General features: G+C 40.8%; 1 protein-coding gene across 4 annotated transcripts in view; it reads left to right on the forward strand.

Annotated features, from left to right (window-relative positions):
- Positions 1-7,500, forward strand: part of cbfb (core-binding factor subunit beta) — a 41,092-nt gene that overhangs the window by 12,171 nt on the left and 21,421 nt on the right. The gene's annotated exons all lie outside the window — the stretch shown is intronic.

Consider the following 7,500-nt stretch of genomic DNA (forward strand, 5'->3'; position numbering starts at 1 on the left):
GCATTTTAAAGGATGCAAGATTGTTCAAATTCTTTTTATAAATTGGTTGTCAGGTTTATGTCATATCTCGGGAGTGCGATAAAACATTGGGAGAGGGAAAGAATGGCACCTGCGTGTATAAAACTAAGCAGCACGCGGCAGCCACCACGCGAGTGTCTGCTTTGCTAGTGCTGTTTTTTTTTTTTCTAACCTTTATTCAGGGAAGGTTCACTGAGAGGCAGCCTCTCTTTTGCAGGAACGCCCTGATCACATTCACACAGTTACACATTCATACCTGGAAGCTGCCCAGTACAACCACAGTCTGATCTGCTGGCCACTGAGCAGCTCCACTGGAGCGGTTGGAGTAGAGTGTTGGTGGACCCAGACCCAGATCTTAACCTATCGGTCTGGGGATTGAACTGGCGACCTCCCTCTGTGATCACTGACCAATTTGGATATTCTCAAACACTTATTCCCTTCATTCATTCATTACATTTCTCATCACCTAAAGAGATGTGTTGTGTGGTTTTCCTGCCATACTGTGTACTTTCAAACAGATACTGGTCTTTCCTTCCTTCCTGTCCTGCACTCCATCCATCCAGCTTGCCTAACCACCTTTACTCTGTGTGTGTGTGTGTGTGTGTGTGTGTGTGTGTGTGTGTGTGTGTGTGTGTGTGTGTGTGTGTGTGTGTGTGTGTGTGTGTGTGTGTGTTTTTCCATTTTTTTTTTCACTTCTTTTTTTAACTCAGTAATGGATTTGATTTAAAATGTAGCAAAGTGCAATACTTCAAACTATAAACAGACTTAAGTAAAATTACAGATTTTAGAAACTACTTTAAAAAGTATAAGTACATAAAAAAACAATTGAATTACCATAACGCAAGTTTTTCTTTGGGCGGTTGGGAAACCTCAAGTTTTTCAACCAACGATGAGCAAAATCAGGGTTGAGTGTTCTTGAGTGTGGAGCGCTTCTGGTGAAACTGTTAAATTGATTAACATGACAGTAGCTCAGCAAGAGTCATTACTTACTTTCATCACACTCTCATTACTTTTTCACTAAAGTGTCAGGGTGAAGAGGCCTCAACACAGCCGCTTTTCTGTCCCCAAATCATTTTTGGGTCATGAACACTTAGAACAGTTTGAGATTTGGTTCGGAAACTGGAAACCGGCAGTAGCGACCGTTTGCTGGTGGAAAGTCATATCTGAGGATGTGACTTTAGACGAAGTTGAAACTACAGGAATTACTCCGCTAGTTTCACTGTTGAAGGTTATTTCTATGTGTGTGTGTGTGTGTGTGTGTGTGTGTGTGCGCGCGCACTACTCCTGCATGCTAAAGAGACAGCGGCGCCAGACTGATTGCTGAGCCTTACGCACACATATCTACACACAAAATAACACACAAACATATGAACTGTAAACAAAATCTAGAAACAGAGAGAAAAGAGTGAAAAGATGCAGAAAGAGACAGACAGAGATTAGCGGTTTGGGGGGGTGGAGTAAATGAGAAGCAGACTGTCAGCTACATGATGGAGTAGGGTGGACTTTCAGGGAGGAGCTCAAACACAAAACCCAGGACAGAAACACACATATGTAGGGCTTCATTCATTCTCAAACCATTTCATGTATGTGCATGAACACAGCATCTTTTTTACATAGACAGAGAAAGAAACAGCAACGCCATAGACGGAGACCAGTGAAGTCAATTAGAAGCACTTTTCCGGTGATGGCTGAGCATACTGCGCAGCTGCTGCGTCAGCCTCAAACTGAACTTGACAACGTAGATGTGACGTTAGCAACCTGTCTGAAAGTTGTACGTTTTCTGGTAGCTGTGCCAAGAGAAATCTGTTTGTTTGTGGATAAATGTTACTTCATATGAATTCACTTGCCACATACCGAAGTATTTCCAATCCATCTTAACGTTGCTGAAATATTTTGTTCCGATGCTTTTCATAGACTCTCTATGGGCTTCTCCCTTGACTGTATGCCTCCACGTCCCCCCGATTGCCTGCGAGCTTCTCCTGACTGTACGGTAATTTCTCTACCGTGCGACAGTAAGTCGCGTGGTTATGACACAATTGTTAGCCTATTTTTACAAAAACGGCTGCTACGGGGCCATAACGTGAGATACAAGGCAATGGAGCCTTTTATACATTGTCGTGTTTCTTGAGACATAAACAATGGACACATAGAGTCTTTAAACGCTTCAGATGTAAAGTTATTCACTGTCAAAGTGACGCCAAAATGAATGGGAGTCAATGGAATGCTAGCGGAAGGTTATGGCTTGTTAGCCTCAGAATCTCCCCACAGGAGGTACGCTTTTCCGGATGCTGGGTGGAGGGTGGGGGTGTGACCTTCATGCCATGGGACCTTTAAAATCCAATACAGTGTTTACTCAAACTGTCTGCCAGCAACTCCAAAGCCTTGAGGTGCATAGATGTGCTGTTTTCAATATTAAAGAAACTCATATGTAAATTTAAACATTAGGCTATTTATTTAAATTGGCTTTTTTTTCCCTGTGTTGTCGGACTTTAGCAATGAAGCTGACTGTTTTGCGACAATGCCTCCAAATGATGTCACATATGATCAGTGGGACATTTGGAGGAAATACAGAGAAATAAAGTTTACGGTTACTGTCAACTGACCAGCGGTGGAAGAAGTATTCAGATCTTTTACTTAAGTAAAAGTACTACATGGAAAAATTGAATAGAATTGGACGTCAGTGTACGGGCTTATCTGCTAATGTTAGCTGCCGACCGTTACCTTGAAACCATCCAGCAAATAGACGGTACCGTAGGGTGATTTAATGTCACCGCTCATTTTACACACAGTTTAACAACAAAACTAAACGCTGAGTGAACATTACTAGCTACGGTTTTCATGTCGGTTTTGAGCGGTATGCACCCCCACTAACCTGGAAAACGGTTTTAAAACAGTAACGTTAATGCAAAACATAGAGGAAACACTGGTACAAGTAACTCAAATTTGTACTTAAGTACAATACTTGAGTAAATGTTTGATTGTTGGCTTAAGCATATGCAGCACAATCTTTAAAATGACAACAGAGAATGAGAGAGTGAGATATTTGTAAAAACTATAATTTAATTTGGCTGTAATTTGTAATATACTATTAAAGTAAGAGGCCTACTGTTTTCGGGTATATTTTGGCAGTTAAGTGGTCTGTGAGGTTTTTCTTTTTTTATTGGGTAAGTGGTCCTTGGTCTGATAAAGTTTGAGAAACACTGCACTAGATTTGTATTTTTTTTATTAGGACAATGCACATTAATCAACATTTCTGTAAATGCACCAGTGTTAGCCAGACAGCTACTTTTCAACTCTAGTCCTAGTTACCTAGCACACATGTCTTTATGGTGGGAAGGAAACCGGAGCACCCAGAGGAAATCCACACAAACACGGGGAGAACATGCAAACTCCACACAGGAAGGCCGAACCGGAGATTGATCTCTGCAGTGCCTACTTGCTGTGAGGCAGAAGTGCTAACCACTTAGCCACATTGCTGCTTAAACTAATTTAGTGAACATTTTACCAGCTAAACATCAATACGTTGCATTGCAATTGTGAGCATGTTATTAGCATTTAGCTTAAAGCACCGCTGTGTCTAAGAAGTCCGCTTGCAAAGCCCTTTAATTTAATGCTACAAGAGGTCACTCCCTTAACTTGTAATTTCTACTTCCTCTATGGTCTTGAAAACTCCATCCCACATTAGATACCATTATTGTCCTAGTGGATAAAAGGTGTTCCAGATTAATAGGAGTCAATAGAAATTTTGGCAATATGGACACAGGTGTTGCTGAACTGTGTAAATATTATTTTGAACCTGCAGCTCCATACCTGGAAGAAATCTACTTTAGCTGTACAGTGCAGGACAGTAAACATCTGGACAGTCATTGATAAAACAGAAAGGTGTATACCTTATAGTTGAAATTCATAAAAGTAAAAAAGAAAAAAGATATTCATCTGGCCAGAAATTCCATAATAAAACTTATTCTAATAATCTGTTAACCCATTTTTTGATACATAAAACAGTTGAGTGATGTGCGAGTGAGTACAGTATGAGTGTTTGTAGAAGGTGGGCGCATCCAAGGCAACCACTAGAGCCAAATTGTACAGTGTAATAGATGCAAGATGTTCTGGTTTATAGACTTTAGCAGATTATGATGTGATGACAGTTTAGATCTCACTCCCACAGCCGTAGCACCAGTCCAGTCTTTGGAAAGCACCACTTTTCAGTGTCTTTGAAGTATTCCGGTTTCAGGGTACAGAAAGAGATAAATTAAAAGATTTCTTATACTCCGTATCATCATGATGCTGATATTTTAAAACTTTGTTAGATTTTATCTTCCAGGCACAGTTTCCATTTATTCTGTCAATACATCTGGTTACATGTACTCACAGTCTTCAACCCCAAATTTCTTTAAATTTTTCCCAGATGATGTGATCTCTCTCTCTCTCTCACACACACACACAAAACCCTCTAAGATCATTTCTTCTCTGACACCTCTGTTGCCCTCTAATTTAGTCATCAGCTTTGAGCTTCCAGGAGTCTCCTCTGTCACATGCATATCATCATCATGCGTGTGTGTGTGTGTGTGTGTGTGTGTGTGTGTGTGTGTGTGTGTGTGTGTGTGTGTGTGTGCGTGCGCGTAGTGTGTGGTGTTATGTTTCCCTCTGAACGGAAGCTGTGCCACCAGTGCGTGACTTGTCAGTGACATCATCAAGGCCAGACCACTAATTGGTTCCCTCTGCTACTGCTGCTCTGCATCCAACAGTCTGTATGTTGTGTGTGTGTGTGTGTGTGTGTGTGTGTGTGTGTGTGTGTGTGTGTGTGTGTGTGTGTGTGTGTGTGTGTGTGTGTTTCACATCTTGTATGTCCTCAGAGTACACTTTAATGAAACTTGTTTAATTAAATCAGTATAAGTTTCTTTGGAGCCTAGCAGACAGTCGGAGTCTCCCTGTTAAGAGACATTAATGCACCACAAAACCTCCTCCCTGTACACACACACACACACACACACACACACACACACATACACACACACATACGCACAGTACCATCGCCATCTCCTCCCACATGGTTTCATATTTCCTGCTCCAGGGCTTAGATCAATGACCACACCCACTCACATAATGCACTGCAGCACAGGCACAGACACAGACAGGGTCCTCTGTTGTTGTGCTCTTTGTGTGTGTCCCAGTGTTTTATGTTGGCATCATGTCTTTGTGTTTGAGTAAATCTCTCTAAGTGCATTTATCCATGCAAGGTGGCGGCAAATGTGTGTGTGTGTGTGTGTGTGTGTGTGTGCGCGCACGTTCATGCGTGCAAGGTTTAAAGAAACAGATAGAGACACAGGGTGCGGATAGAAAACTGTAGAGAGAGAGAGGTCAGTCTGGTGTGAAATGCAGCATATGTGTGTCAGCTCCATTTCTCTATTCTTAGTCCCTCTCTTCCAGTAAGTGTCTGCTGAGCTGGACTTAAGTTTGCAACACTTCTCACCTGGACTTTCACGTGAATGTCCTCTCAAGCATTAAAACATGAGTGGACAGCCTGCTCCGCTTCTCTTTAATATAACACAGACACGGATTAAGATCAGGTTAGGGGAAAGGTTACAGTTGGCTTAGGGAAACATACATAACAAGGAAATATTAATACTGAGTTTATCTGCGGAACTTTCATTGTCAACAGGTTTTATTTCTTGTCCCTATAATAACCGCTCCAGGCAACTAAAGCATGATTATTATGACGGTGGTTAAAGTCAATGTAGACTTGAAGGCACAAGTGGTCAAAAAATGGATTATTTCTGCCTTAATCACAAGGAACGGAAGACATGATTGTGATTTATTTTTTGCAATTAAGATTTTATTTAATATCTGCCAATTTATAGTTGCATTATATGATCTTTGCACAATACTTTCTCTCTCTCTCTCTCTCTCTCTCTCTCTCTCTCTCTCTCTCTCCCTTTCTCTCTGGTTTTGTAACTCTATCTGCAGCCTGTGTGTGGATTTGCATGATATTTCCATGCCTATGAAAGCCATAGGAACAAACAGTGGTCTTTGGCCTCCAGTGCGCACAGAGAGGACTTTGCATAGCAATGATGCACATCATGTCTCTCCAGGCAGTTAGAGACTCAGAGGGGGCCGGGGCCAACTCACAATGAAAATACAAACAGCCAGTGAACCAGTCAACAATTATTTTACAATGGAAAACATAACCTGCCCTCGTCTTCAGTATTTTAATTCAGAGTATGAAGCAATTGAAAGAACAGAAAGATGATTTGTCAGCCATGATGCATTGTTGCAGCTAGTTTGCTAGTTCAGCTCAGGTCATCCAGGTACAGGACTGAATGTACACTGAATAAAGAAGGCTTGTTGATTTCTAGAGGACGGCACACAGTATGCAAAGTTCCTCTCCCATGTGTCTCCTGCTCTTTGGAAGTGAAAAAAATATTTGAAATAAGCCTTGACAACTGTCTTATGATGTGTGTGTGTGTGTGTGTGTGTGTGTGTGTGTGTGTGTGTGTGTGTGTGTGTGTGTGTGTGTGTGTGTGTGTGTGTGTGTGTGCGCCAATCAGACAATGTTTATTGTGAACACAACTGACACTGGGATTTGTTTGAGTTAGTTGAAAGAGAGTATCGTTCCTTTTTTATTGGTGCCTTTTGTGTTCAGTTCAATGTTCACTTTTTTTCAATAGGAGAATGTTGGAAATAGTTTCCTTTAATTGTTTTAATTCAATTCTACAAGCAAGTTGTTGTATTGTAGCATTATACTGAAAGCAGCAGAAAGGCAGAACTGATTACGCTTTAAAAACAATTTTTTATTTATCACAAGAATTGACTTTCCTGCAATATTCAACAATGTTCTTCATATTGTGCAGCCCTAGTGTGGTTTCCATGATGCTTTGCAGTCTGTATAATTATAGGGTGGGAAAGCAGAAGAAGAGAGAGTGATCATGCAGTGGAGAGTACCGTACTATTATACTTCTGTTGCTTTAGCAGGTGGTGTGTGTGTGTGTGTGTGTGTGTGTGTGTGTGTGTGTGTGTGTGTGTGTGTGTGTGTCAGACAATAGGTCAGTAGACGTTAGGCTGTATTCAGTGTGGGATTAGGAACAGAAGGCCAGTAACATGCTTTATCTCCACCGGCTGCTGCACACAAACAAACAAACACACACACACACACACACACACACACACACACACACACACATACATATACTCCTTCCAAACAAAGTGTAATTTTATTTATTTCATGTTTAGTTAGAAAATGTTTTCCATGGGATGTTTTTTGTCCAATGGTTATATTATTATATTTATATTAAGGTATATAGAGTAGTATATTATATTGATTATTTTTCTAAATCATGCAGCCCTACCAGAAAAGGTTGTTTACAGTTTTTTAAAATCACTTTGCTACTAATTTCAGAACCTTGACGTCATTTTTCAAAACTCTAGACACAAAACTCACAACCAATGATCAAAATACACATTTTTCAAAACTCTAACACTTTT

Source organism: Perca flavescens, chromosome 8 (genome assembly GCF_004354835.1).
Source record: "Perca flavescens isolate YP-PL-M2 chromosome 8, PFLA_1.0, whole genome shotgun sequence".
Classification (NCBI taxonomy): Eukaryota; Metazoa; Chordata; class Actinopteri; order Perciformes; family Percidae; genus Perca; species Perca flavescens.